Genomic DNA, 14,476 nt, shown 5'->3' on the forward strand with positions numbered 1-14,476 from the left:
CTTGTTGAGTATTGTCCCTGTAACCATTGTTGGTGAGGTTTGAGTCAAGTCGTTTATTTTGTATCTGTTCACATGGGAAGTTAATAAATACTGCCCTTGGGTTCTATCAAGCTTGCCTTCAGTGGACTATACTTACAGAATGTGTGTGGTATGTAGTGGTGGGCAGATCGAAGCTTCGTAGAGCACTGAAACAGTTTAAGCAAATGTGCCGTATTGTGTTGAGGCTTCGAAACAATCTGAGTCTCCACAGTGACCACTAGTGCTCAGAACATTATAAATGCAACAAAAAACCCAGGCCAAACATGCAGAAAAACACCTTTTACAAATCTATTGGAATTTTTTTTTAAAGCTACACTATGTAGGATTTTCTTCCATCTAGCGGTGAAATTGTTTATGACTACCAACTGAATATTACTTTCCAGCCCCTCCCATCCCGAGGGCGTTTTTATTTCAAATCTGCCGGCAGTCGTGAGTAATCTCCCTCGCATTCGTCACGGTGCCACTGAGTGTAAAAACGCGAAAGGCGAAGCTTGAATTTCCAGGTATGTCCCTCTTTGGCTAATGATTTTTCAACATGGCTGGCGCCATTCAAGCAACTCGCTCGTATGTATTCTGAATGGCAGATTCTATGCTTACGAGAATACTTGATTAGTTGGTAGAAGTAATTACACATTAATGAGCACATATCACTTTGAAAGAACAAAGTGTTTTTTTGCTAAGAATCAACTTAAAAAATTACTCAGTAGCTTTAAAGTAAAATCTTTCAAATGCAATTATCTAATCATCTAGTAAGATTATCAAGTGTCTATATGTTCCTTTATCAATTGTCAGGGTTTGTTTTATGAATGGCTCAGCTAACAGGCCAATAAGAGACCATTAACTACCATTATTCATTTTAATTAATTAATACTAATGTCTAATTCATACGTACACAAATGTATAAAACTGATCAGAGTTCAGGTAAAACCCACAGACATTTGTTCATTGATTCATGGGTTGACAGAGATCATCGCCCCCAGCGGTGAACCATTGAAATTTCGAAGTGTTTTTGAAACACGTGACTTTGGCAGTTTGATACACACTCCAAACCATTGATTCGGGACAAAGGATTTGTAAGTGTTTCGAAGCTTCATGAAGCAGTGTTTTGAAATTGCCATCACTAGCAGCCTATGAATAAATTTCACATTTACTACATCCACCATGTTGTCATTATCATGTGACCTACCAGCATCATTTGCGTCGCTTCACCGCCATTCATAAATCCTCTCCCGTGGCCTCATGGGATAGTAAAGTGTCCATCGAATGCGCACTTCAGAATCTCATTGGAAGTAGTAGGTCATCTTTTGACATACTACTCTTTTGGCGTACTGTTTTACGCATATTGTAGGTAAATATTCAATTTTGGACGTATTTTAGCGTAAGATTTTTTTTCCAATAAATATTAAAGAAATTAATACTTTTATTAGGCAAAGACACATTAAATTGATTTAAAGTGACAATAAAGGCATTTATATGAATGTTTAAAAATATTTTAGTTGGTATCATCACCAGCATGTGAAAAAAAAACCTGTGTAACCCAAAACATTTACACAACTGTTTATGAAAATGATGTGTTCTGATGGCTATGGATCAAAGGAAATATGTAAAATCTTTTGAGGAAAAACTCAGTCGAGAACACTGAATAATTTGTTGGACGTGTAACACTTTGAATACGGCGTGTGGGCTCCGTGAAACAGCACAACGCATAAGTTTTAAACAGAGACGAGCAGACGAGAAACAGATGGACCGAAAAGAAGTATGACCGCGGGTTTCCAGGCAGCTGCTGATTTTTTGTTCATTACAGCCAGAAAACTCTCCTCATCTCTCTGTTCTCCATCAATCTGTTCCCTGTACCCTGTCTTTCCCTTTCCCATCCTGCCTGCATCTTTTGTCTCTTTTACAGTCTGTCCTTCATTTCACAGAGCCTTATATGAAGTCATCGGATGTTTGTCCTGGTGGTTAAGGAGCCATGAAATGATCTGGCTGCCTGAGTGTCTGTATCACTCTTTTGTCTTCCGCTAACAGCCTGTCACCAAAAGACTTTCCTCTTTAGCTTCTGCCATTAGTCTTGTGAGGCATCACAGAGCTAGGTTACTGGCGTATCAATACTGAGAGAATGACATTAGTATTGACTGCATAGCTGAAGTCAAGGCAGACCATTGTAGCGACAGTCTTTTATTCTCAAATGTCTACATTAGGTGTACAGTATCATGACCGGACCCAATTCTCTTTTGAATTTGCTGGATCATTCCTACAGTTTGGTGGATTTTATGTCCCTGAAACAATACTAACACTTAAGTTCCATCATTAATGAATAACTACTCAGAACCAAACGCAATATTAACATAGAAATACGGTAACACTTTACAGTAAGGTTCATTAGTTAACATGAACTAAGAATGAACAATACTTCTTCAGCATTTATTAATCTTAGTTAATATTAATTTCAACATTTACTAATACGTTATTAAAATCAAAGGTTGTATTTGTTAACATTGGTTAATGCACTGTGAACTAACATGAACAAACATTAACTAACATTAACAAAGATTAATAAATACTGTAACAAATGTATTGCTCATTGTTAGTTCATGTTCAATAATACATTAACTAATGTTAACTAATAAACCTTATTGTAAAGTGTTACTGTAACTACTATTAACTAACAAGAAACTGATTAATAAATTAGTAATCGTGCTCATTTGAATGTGGTAGTTCATTATTAGCTAATCACTAAAGTCCATCTGTGGTGAAAATCAAGTTTTTAATGTTGTTTATGTCTATGTGGTGTTTTTAATTCGCTTTAAGACCATGTGCAAATTCATCAGTCGACACCATTGCTGAGTATTTTCTTCTTAAAGGGATAGTTCACTTTGAAATTAAATTTTAGTATGTTTTAGCTTACCTCAAGGGCATCCAAGATGTAGGTGTCTTTTTTTCCGCAGTAGTTTCAATTTTGATATTTTTAGGTCAAACCGTTCTTGTCTGTCAGTCATATAATGCAGGTCTATGGTCACTGTCTCAAAGAGCATGCACAGAGTCCAAATTAAAACAATTCCCCATCGTCCAAATTAAACAATTCCCCATCGTAAGTACACATTGATGGCCTAAGACACGAAACGAGCGGTTTGTGTGAGAAAACGAACAGTATTTATATCGTTGTTACCTCTTGAACACAGCCAAGTGATCTGAGGGCGCGGGCGGGTATAGATATATACACTAGATGTCGCCTTGGCTACTGCAGTTCATTGGAACGAAACCGTAGCCAAGGCGACATCTAGTGGATATATCTATACCCGCCCGCGCCCTCAGATCACTTGGACGTGGCTGTGTATAAGAGGTAAAAACGATATAAATACTGTTCGTTTTCTCACACAAACCGCTCGTTTCGTGTCTTAGGCCATCAATGTGTACTTACGATGGGGAATTGTTTAATTTGGACGATGGGGAATTGTTTAATTTGGACTCTGTGCATGCTCTTTGAGACAGTGTGCATAGACCTGCATTAAATGACTGACAGACAAGAACGGTTTGACCTAAAAATATCAAAATTGAAACTACTGCGGAAAAAAAGACACCTACATCTTGGATGCCCTTGAGGTAAGCTAAAACATACCAAAATTTAATTTCAAAGTGAACTATCCCTTTAAAACTGCAGTGAACCAAAGACAGTCTCAAAAACACAGTTTGAAATCGCTGGTGTTTCAGACGTCACAAACTTGTAACCAATCACGTCAACGTGTGATCGTCAACGAGTGGATCTCTGAGCTGGTGTGAGTGAGTGGAGGCGGGGCTAATTTGCATACTAAATGAGGCAAGGGTGTAGAATTACATTCAAGCTATTTTAAGGCATGACAAAATAATTCAAATAAAAACGTTTATATATGTCATTTTGGTTATTGACTTTTTTCCATACCTCACAGAGGACTACTAAGAACTACTATATACAGGTTCATAATAAATGTGAATAATGCATAATTAATTCTAACCCGGTTAGTAATAACTGAAGTATTACCAAATCCTTCAGAATGAATTACTTATTATTTGGAACAGTATATTCTAATGTGAAAATCACGATTACTTTCTAAAGACTGAAGTCATTGTAAGCATTTGAGTTTTTTGTGAGGTTTTGGATAGTAACGACTCAAGTGTTACTATGTCCTTCTCAAGGAATTACTAATAAGTGAAGATCATGGTGATGCACTAAGTATTACCAATTCCTATAAGTATTGCCAGTTCTTTTAACCCTTGATGGAGTGTACAGCTTTTCAACAACTATAGGAAGACACATCATGGCCATATTCCAGGAGGACAATGTCAACATTCATCAGGCTCAAATTGTGAAAGAATGTTTGGGAGGGAGCATGAAGAGTCATTTTCACACATGAATTGGCACCTCTGAGTCCAGACCTTAAATTCATTGAAAGTCTTTGGGATGTGCTGGAGGAGACTTGAATCAGAGTGCTGGACTCTTGTGTTGTCACCAAAAATTGATGCACCCCTTAGTGCAAATGAATGTTGTGATGTTAGGTGCATACATTTCTGGTCAAGATCTTGTCAACTCATAATTCTACTCACAATTTGAGCCTGATGAATCTTGACATTGTCATCCTTGAATATGGCCATGATGTGTCTTCCTACATGGTTGTTGAAAAGCTATACACTCCATCAATTAGGGTTAGAAGAACATATAACATGTTAGAAACAAAATAATCACCACAATAATGATCCAATCATAGACTCTGAAGCATTTGCCTATTTAAATCCAAACAGCATTTTTTTTTTTGTATTTAGTCAGCTTGAAGCCAGAGCTTGACCAGTGTTTTTCTGATAGACAGACATTTTCTTCCTCCGATAAGACAAAAATAACTGAATGTTTAACTTTTTTTCCAACAAAAATCCACCAACTCTAGTCTCTACTACTGAATTAGTGAATAATACAAATGTCCTTGAGGCAGCTGAGAAGTCCTCTAAGTTTTTCCCCACTTTATTTATTCTGTTCACACCAAGTTTTGTTCTTCAAAGGCTGTTCAATATAGCACAATACACCAGTTGCACATGTTGCTAGATCTTTCTTAAGAGGTCTTTTGAAACCACGTGGTGGAAACTGTCGTCCCAAATGGAGCTGCCGCTTGGGCTCTTGTGGATCTATTACCATAATGTGTCTGCCATTTCCTTTGCTTACGCCCTACACCGAAACTCTAATTTAAAGTGACTTTCCAGACACTCGTATTAAGTAAACCCCAGTGTATCTGCTTTGAATGGAGATGAGGTGCGAGTCCCAACAATGCTTAAACAGTCACAATGTCATCAGCTCTTATGCGGACAATTACGGCCCTTGTAAGGACACTTCACGTTTTACTTTGATAACACTCTGTATGGTGTTATATCAATAAACTGGCCCAGAATTCAAAAGCTTACGGGGAACTGCCATGAGCCTGCTATAGTTAATCTGGAATCTCTGTCCAGTAAGATAGCGGCAAGCCACTTTGATCAGAAACTGTTTGATCTCAGCCTCCAGACTCATATTAAAGGACCAGCAGAAGCCTATCATTAGCTGTGGCACTTTTATCTGCAAAGGCTGCATCAAAGCCACTGATCAGACAATACTATTCGTAAATGGTGATGGAAATGCCATCTGGTTACCATTTTTACTGTGCAAAAACATTGAAAGTCTAAATGATTATAAGCATTTTACTTTATTTGTGCATTATTTTAATTTGAGCAACAACAAAAAAGTCCCTTGCTTTCTAATCTTTAACCTCTTGCCTTTGCTGATTAGCGCTTGTCAACTAAAAGGAAAAGTGATGCTAATTATTATCTGGGCTGGAAACACAGATGCTGGATAAATGAGAGTGTTGCACTCTGAATATGAGATGAGGATGTGTCAGACCCGTAACATTATGACAGCTTCTGACTGAGCCCTAAGGGGAACTGTCAATATTTACTGAGTGTCAAGCCCATTCAGATAACCTCATGATGACTCATGCCCACCACATATTTGAGTCAAGTGGACTTTGAATGCAAAAAGTATAAATTATATTATATATTTGATAAAGTTGCATGATTATTGTAGAAAATAAGTATTTGTCTACAGTGCTGTAGAGTGCTAGATCTATCTATCTATCTATCTATCTATCTATCTATCTATCTATCTATCTATCTATCTATCTATCTATCTATCTATCTATCTATCTATCTATCTATCTATCTATCTATCTATCTATCTATCTATCTATCTATCTATCTGTCTGTCTGTCTGTCTGTCTGTCTGTCTGTCTGTCTGTCTGTCTGTCTGTCTGTCTGTCTGTCTGTCTGTCTGTCTGTCTGTCTGTCTGTCTGTCTGTCTGTCTGTCTATCTATCTATCTATCTATCATTCTGTCTGTTCTATCTATCTATCTATCTATCTATCTATCTATCTATCTATCTATCTATCTATCTATCTATCTATCTATCTATCTATCTATCTATCTATCTATCTATCTATCTATCTATCTATCTATCTATCATTCTGTCTGTCTGTCTGTCTGTCTGTCTGTCTGTATATCTATCATTCTATCTATCTATCTATCTATCTATCTATCTATCTATCTATCTATCTATCTATCTATCTATCTATCTATCTATCTATCTATCTATCTATCTATCTATCTATCTATCTATCTATCTATCTATCTATCTAGCTATCTATCTAGCTATCTATCTATCTATCTATCATTCTATCTATCATTCTGTCTGTCTGTATATCATTCTATCTATCTATCTATCTATCTATCTATCTATCTATCTATCTATCTATCTATCTATCTATCTATCTATCTATCTATCTATCTATCTATCTATCTATCTATCTATCTATCTATCTATCTATCTATCTATCTATCATCCTGTCTGTCTGTCTGTCTGTCTGTCTGTCTATCTATCTATCTATCTATCTATCTATCTGTCTGTCTGTCTGTCTGTCTGTCTGTCTGTCTGTCTGTATATCTATCATTCTATCTATCTATCTATCTATCTATCTATCTATCTATCTATCTATCTATCTATCTATCTATCTATCTATCTATCTATCTATCTATCTATCTATCTATCTATCTATCTATCTATCTATCTGTCTGTCTGTCTGTCTGTCTGTCTGTCTGTCTGTCTGTCTGTCTGTCTGTCTGTCTGTCTGTCTGTCTCACCATAACGTAATATCTAATACATTTATATTAAATCAATGTAGTTAATATGTAATTAATGTAATTTATTTAATTTAAATATATTTTTGTATATGTTTTTTTAAATGTGTTACAACTTGAAATTCTCTGTAAACCTGTGTGGTTTGGGATTTAAACCCTACAAGCTACACAAAGTCTACTACTAGACAAACACGTTTCACACTCGTATGAAGAACTGCTATTAAAACGTGTCCTTTTCTTTGGTCGTGTCTTATCTTGCCTACAGCTCCCATGGTGAGTCAGGTGGATGATGCCCCTGATATTTACAACTCTTGAAATAAGTGTAAGAATTCATAGGTAAGCAATATGTAATACGAGTAAAATGATTGATGAGACAATAAATTGCGGTCTTGTACATAGATACGGTTGTGTACGAACATACACACATATTGTAAAGATAAAAGATTGTATATTCATTTAAATGACTCGAATTAACCAAAATAAGTCAGGGGTGTCCTGGAGGGTCACTGTCCTAAACTGTAGGACAGTGACCCTCCAGGACCGAGTTTGGACACCCCTGACTTATTTTGGTTTACAGTTTAGCTCTAACTTCCCTCAGCTCACCTGACTGGAAGTTTCTAGTATGCCAAGTAAGAACTTGATTAGCTGGTTCATGTTTAATTGGGGTTAGAGCAGGACAGTGGTCCTCCAGAAGCAGGATTGGACACTCCAGGTCTAGATATACAGGAGGAAATCACAGCGTATCAACACCACTAGACATACACGTCAGTGATTTGAGGTCATGCCCTTTCTACTGTTGAGTGCTCTGAATCTTCAGGCGGACACGAAATGGCATTGTTCTGTGCTGAAGTATCACTTTAAGGTTCACAAGTAGACATTGTCTGGAAAAGCCTTCATTACCGTGACTGAACCACTTTTACCTACTGTCGGTTTCTGAAGGTCATTCCCTCACTAGACATTTTCCAGGTTAGATGACAGATTTTATCTTTTAAAAGCACATTATAAATACCTGCAATGTATTGCACAGTCATTATTGTCCTCGAAAGAGAAACTAAAGATATTCCAACAATCATAAAAATATGTTTTGGTATACAGACAGGTTAGGTTACTATCTAGTGTTCATTGGTAGACAGCAGCTCACTTACCAGCAATTTCTAAATGTTTCCATCTTACGTCGCTGGACGATGTGCATGTAATCGATTTTGCTGTGAATTTCATCCTTGTCACCATTCATTGCATTACATATGCACTGATTTCGCTCATTATCATAAAAGTATAAAATGTGTATTTCTTCAGCACACGTTATGAAAATGCCCTAGCTAGTGAAATATTTACAGGAAATTGTTTCGAAAACTCTTATTCATTTAAGGTGGAGATTGGGACTTACTATTGACTCACAAATATCAATATTTACAGCCAATCGCTGTAAACTGCACAGACTGGACACATGATGAAAATGGAGAAGGTATGAATGAAGCATTTGGAAGCTGCATAAGTAAAACATTTAAAACTTCACAACCTGATGTTCACTGATGAAAGATGTGAGACTGAGTGAGAGTGAGAGTTTCATACAGGTGGGGCTACGCTAAAACTTTTAAAACATAAAGCATTTATTTCAGTAATTTGTTTTTAGGGAAATGATGAATGCAATGCCTGGGGCGAGTTGAACACAGTTCAATTTGTTGAGAAGAGCAGACTGTCGTACCGATGGATGATTTTGGAGGCTTTTTAGTCCACGGGAAAAATATACAGAGAGGACAAAAAGTCATGTTCTACTTGAAAGGTAGGTACTTTTTTTCCCCTCCATTTCGTTATATAAAAAAAATCAACAATAAATGAGTCACTTAATTCATAGAGTCTGCATGTTTATCTTTTGTGCTTTTTTATGTCTTGAGTGTTTTCTCTATGTAGTAAAAGGCCCAACTTTGTGAAAACAAAGATATTGTTTATTATTTTTGTATTATATATGCCAAATCATATTATGCAAAACACATAGCTGAAAATTGCTGCAAAAATGTGAGATCAAAAAGATAATTGAAAAAAAAAATCACTAAACCTGCCTGTTTTTACAGCATTAAAACAACTGTTTACTATAGAGCAAGCTATATGTAATATGAAAATGCATTTATATACCGTGCACAATCTTCAAATAAGCATGAACTAAATTAGGTTGTAGAGCAAACAAGGGGAAATGGCATTGGCTAAATAACTGATAAAATCATGTGGACTGATGTGGTCACTAGCAAACCCTCCCTGCTTTAACCTTTCAGAATCAAGGCTGATGTTGAATATACTGATGAAATTACCTTTATTGCCTCCGTTTTGCATGTTTATGCATTGAAGTCTGAATGACTGATCCCTCTCAGCAGATGTTTCAGGACTTAAACATAAGGTTCTCTTGATATATTCATCAGTACACTGGGTTCGGCAATAGATCATGTTTGCATAATGAATTAAGGTATTAAGGATTGGAGCTGCCATTTGCTTTGCTCCAGAGCGGTGGCGGTGGCCTGTTTACTTGCAGATGGCATTCATCACAGCCAAAGTCAGATGCTTAATGTGGAGGAAACAAACACAAGCAACAAGCTCCTGCTAGAGAGTGAAACAGAAACAGAACGACGTTCTTTCAGCACTTTAGAATTATGAATTTAGCATTTCTCATCACACACTGTGAGAGTGAAAAGCTAGGGTAATGACTGTTCACCAATGTAATTTACAACGGCCCATTCCTTCTTTAATTTCCTATTGACCGGAGGATCCGTGCCTGATCTGTCTGACTTTGGATTTGAATTTATAGATGTTTCCTAATGCATAAAAATGGTTCTAGCTGTGAATAGTTTGCATTTCAACATTTGAAACTTGCTTACTATACATTTTAAATGGAAAATACAAGCAATTAGATGCTTCATGAACCAGACTTTACAAAAAAATGTTCAAAGTAAATATATATATATATATTTAAAATGTATAGTAAGCAAGTTTCAAATGTTCAAATGCAACCTATAAACAGCTAGAGCCCTTTTTATGCATATATATATATATATATATATATATATATATATATATATATATATATGCATTTATATCATTGCTGAATAACATAATTCATTTGTGTTTGATTTTATGTGTATGTGTGTGTATAAAATCAAACATACAAATGAATTTTATTCAGCAATGATGCATTATAAATGCTAAATAAATGAATAAACAAACAAACAAATACATACATACATACATAAATAAATACAGTTATTTTGAACTTTTTATTCATCAAAGAATCCTGAAAAAAATCTATCACAGTTTCCACAAAAATATTAAGCAGCACAACTGTTTTTAATATTGATAATAAGAAGATTTTTTTCTTGAGCAGCAAATCAGCAGATCAGAATGATTTCTGAAGGATCATGTAACACTGAAGACTGGAGTAATGATGCTGAAAATTCAGCTTTGATCACAGGAATTAATTTTATTTTAAAATCAAATAGAAAACAGCTATATTAATTTGTAATAATATTTCAAAATATTACTGTTTTACTGTGTTTAGTCTAATCAGTCTGGGGCTGTTTTCAAAAACGTTTAAAAATCTTACTGACTGATAATATAATATAATATAATATAATATAATATAATATAATATAATATAATATAATATAATATAATATAATATAATATAATATAATATAATATAATATAATATAATATAATAGTTTCAAATGGAAAATGTGTTTGTATCCCTTTTAAAAGTTTATATTCCTATTTTTGCTATTCTAACTATACATTTATATTAGCATTTATCATTGTTTTTCTTGCTGTCCGTGACCTTATCAGAACAGACCCGTGACCCATTTTGGAGTCGTGACCCACCAGTCAGTCTAATCAAAGGTTTTCCAGAATAAGGAAGGTGTACAGTCAGTGCGTGCCTTGTGTTAGAAGGATGTGATACCTGTGAGAAGGTGTGTGAATGTGGTGTTCCCACTGCAGTGCTGGATCAATGCGTGAGGTGTGTGCATGTCAGGCTGGGGCGAGGACCCGGTCAGGACAGGTGCAGGTCCTCAGCTCATGCTCCCTGCACTAATTAAGTTTAGGGGCTTTGTGTGTCCGTGCTTGGTTACTCTGGCAGCCTACGAGGACTCAACGTGCAGGGATTTGCCCGAGAGACGTAATAAACACGGTCTTACTTCTTCAAATCACATGTCCTTTGTTCATTCTCATGGGAAAGGGTTTTCTTCATGGTCCCCTTAATCCTGTGCTTGGAGCCTGTTTTTACCACTCTTCCCTTTCCTATCTCTCTCTCTTTCTCTCTCTCCATCTATATGTCTTATATACCCTCCACCACAGAAGCTTGTTGCTACAAAAGGGGTTATTTTAAGAGCAGACACTAACTCACTTGGGACATGTATTGCACTCAGCTTCATCGGTCCCTTCTTTTGACAGCCTGGAGGATTGGAAGGTGCCGTCACATTTCTTATTACAGGACATAACGGCATACAATTCAGATTGTTTTATTGTTATAAATATTAAATTATTTGTAATAATAATATGTAATATCAGCATTTCAAATTTCAGCCATAAATGGTTAATGTGACATTATTTTGTTGTTAAAATCTATTTCTACGCATAATGTGCGAAATGTAGGTAATTCTGGTAATAGGCTCTATGCACGATCGCTTCCGTGTTTTCTCAGCCCGCCCACTACATTTTCAGCCAATCACCTGAGCTGTAAATGACAAATGACTAGTACTTAAATTATAATGGATAAAACTGACATAATTAACAAAAACTAAAAGACATATAAAAAAAAAAAAGATGAAAAAAAATTACAATAGGGGCTTGGCCCCTAAAAACAAGACATTAATAAAAATTATAAAACACAACAAAATTACAAAAACTTCTACTAAATTCAAAATAAAAATTATAAAAACTATTATAGTTGTATAAAGTTATGTTACTCTAGATGGCACAGGTTGATGGTCCTTAAAGGTGCTCTAAGTGATGTTGGGTGATGTCACTTCTTGTTGACGTTTAAAGTATTGTTAAACAAAATGGAGGCTAGCTAGACCCTCCCTCCTCCTCATCCGCGCACTAACCCCCCAAACCCCACCCCAAATCCTTCTTGTCGGTTATTGGCTGGAACAGTTTGTTATGTTTCGTGGTGCAGGTTAGCCCAATTTGTTTTGCCGTTTGTGGAGCCTGGGCTGTCTACAGAGACCGCGTTTTTTTACAGTGTGTTCAGGGGACAGGCCAACACTATCTCACGACCAATTCGTACGAATTCGTACGAATGATAAAAAGTTGTAGCCTGGTTAAAACCAGACCATTCTCAGTAGTAACTGAGATATGGTCTGGCAAAGCTTCATTAATAACTCATTTCCAAAGGGGCGTCACCAACGGACATCGCTCATATGCCTCTGGGCACAATTGGATAGACCTAAAACTCCTAAAACCAATCAGAGATCGTCATGTGTAAAGCCATATGCTGTGTCCCAATTCGCCTAAGTTACACTACGCCATATGTACTCTTTTTGTGAAGAAAATGTATTTACTTTTGAATGTGTAGCAAAAAAGTAGGCAACTTTGGGACATACTACTTCGTCATCTTTATCGGACGGATATGTCGCATGCATCCCGTCATGTAAACTGCCCTGTCAATCATCTTGTCACAGTTAAAATCCTCTATTAAATCTAATTTAATTTCCTACCGTTTCGGAGAGAAATGTAGTAGAACGTTCATCTGCCAGTGGGTCTTTCATGGAGACTGTCCTCATGTGTTTGCAATTTGAATATAATAATGCATTTAAAAGTTGGTGCGCTTCACCAACGGACGTCGGAGTGGACGTCGCTCAAATGCCTCTGGGCGCGATAGGCTAGACCTAAAACCAATCAGAGCGATCGTCATGTGTAAAGCCCGCCTCAACGTTTCTGATTGGTGCCTTGATTTCTCGGCATGGGGAAATGGACTTGAATGAGCTCTTTGCCAGACTTACTTGCAGAGCAAATCTAAATTTGCCGGAAGTTGTCTGGGTTTTCCCAGGCTAAAAAAGTTGGCTAATTCGTACGAATTCGTACGACCTCACTCGTACGAATTTGTACGATTTGTCTAAACCCACGTGATGGGTAGGTTTAGGGGTGGGGTCAGGGGTAGGTCATTCGTATGAATTCATACGGATTAGGCAATTCGTAAAATATGTACGATTTTGCAAAAATTCGTACGAGTGAGGTCGTATGAATTTGTACGAATTAGCCACCTCGTAGAATTCGTACGTTTTCCCGTGAGATCAGGTTGGACAGGCAGCGAGCGGATGGTGAGGAGATGTTTGCTGTACAGTATGTGACAAAAAATGTTTTGGGCTAAAAAACGTGTGACATCGCTTAGAGCACCTTTAACTCAATCTGCTTGTAATCACATCGTTATCTATAGGGCACAGCTGACTGGTTCCTGCTGTTTCAGTAGCCAATGAGCTCGTTGTAAGTCCTGTAGCAAGTCCTGTACTTACTCTGCAGACGCAGCAGCAGATATTCCACCAGACCAAACACATCAACATTGTCTTATCCATTACCATGCCAAACACTCAGAGAGCTCTCGTGACTCAGTTTTCATAGTTTATTTTATTGCTTGCATCAAAAAAGTATTTATAGTACAGACTCTAAATTCTGATTGGATGAGCTGTTTGTGTTCACTACTTAGACTAACAAACTATATTACTTAGTGTTAATAACTGTTCATTTCGGTTATTAATGTCCTTATTTATTGTACATTTGTTTAGTTTTTTTATATTGACGCCATGTTATAAAATTACAGTGATTAGAACACTCATCTCCCATGATAAAACCACTAATGGTCTCATGGCTAATGGTGCAGTCATATTTACCTCAGTATGGTGAAATGTGGGATAAATGCAGTAATCTTAACAGAAATCCTCATTATCTGGGGTTTTGCGTGAGGGGATAGTGAGGCGAAAATGTGTAAATCCATGACTGAGACCCAAAATTATTTACATTTCTGCAGTACTGATTTATCCAGACTGCCATACAACTATTTACAACTCTGTTAGAAAAATTCACTGCGTCTTCCTCAGTATGCAAAGGGAGAAGTCTTCAGGCGATTACTTTGTCATTCAGACACAAACCACGAAGGCTCGCCTGAACTATTGTGCTGTACCTGAGCCTCAGAGAGCCGGCAGTCAGGCACCTGCTCACAGTGATTTAGATGATCACAAATAAAGCAAGTTCTAACATCTCCGTCTCAAGACCAGGG

The sequence above is a fragment of the Scardinius erythrophthalmus genome (genome assembly GCF_964197995.2).
Source record: "Scardinius erythrophthalmus genome assembly, chromosome: 6".
NCBI classification, from domain to species: domain Eukaryota; kingdom Metazoa; phylum Chordata; class Actinopteri; order Cypriniformes; family Leuciscidae; genus Scardinius; species Scardinius erythrophthalmus.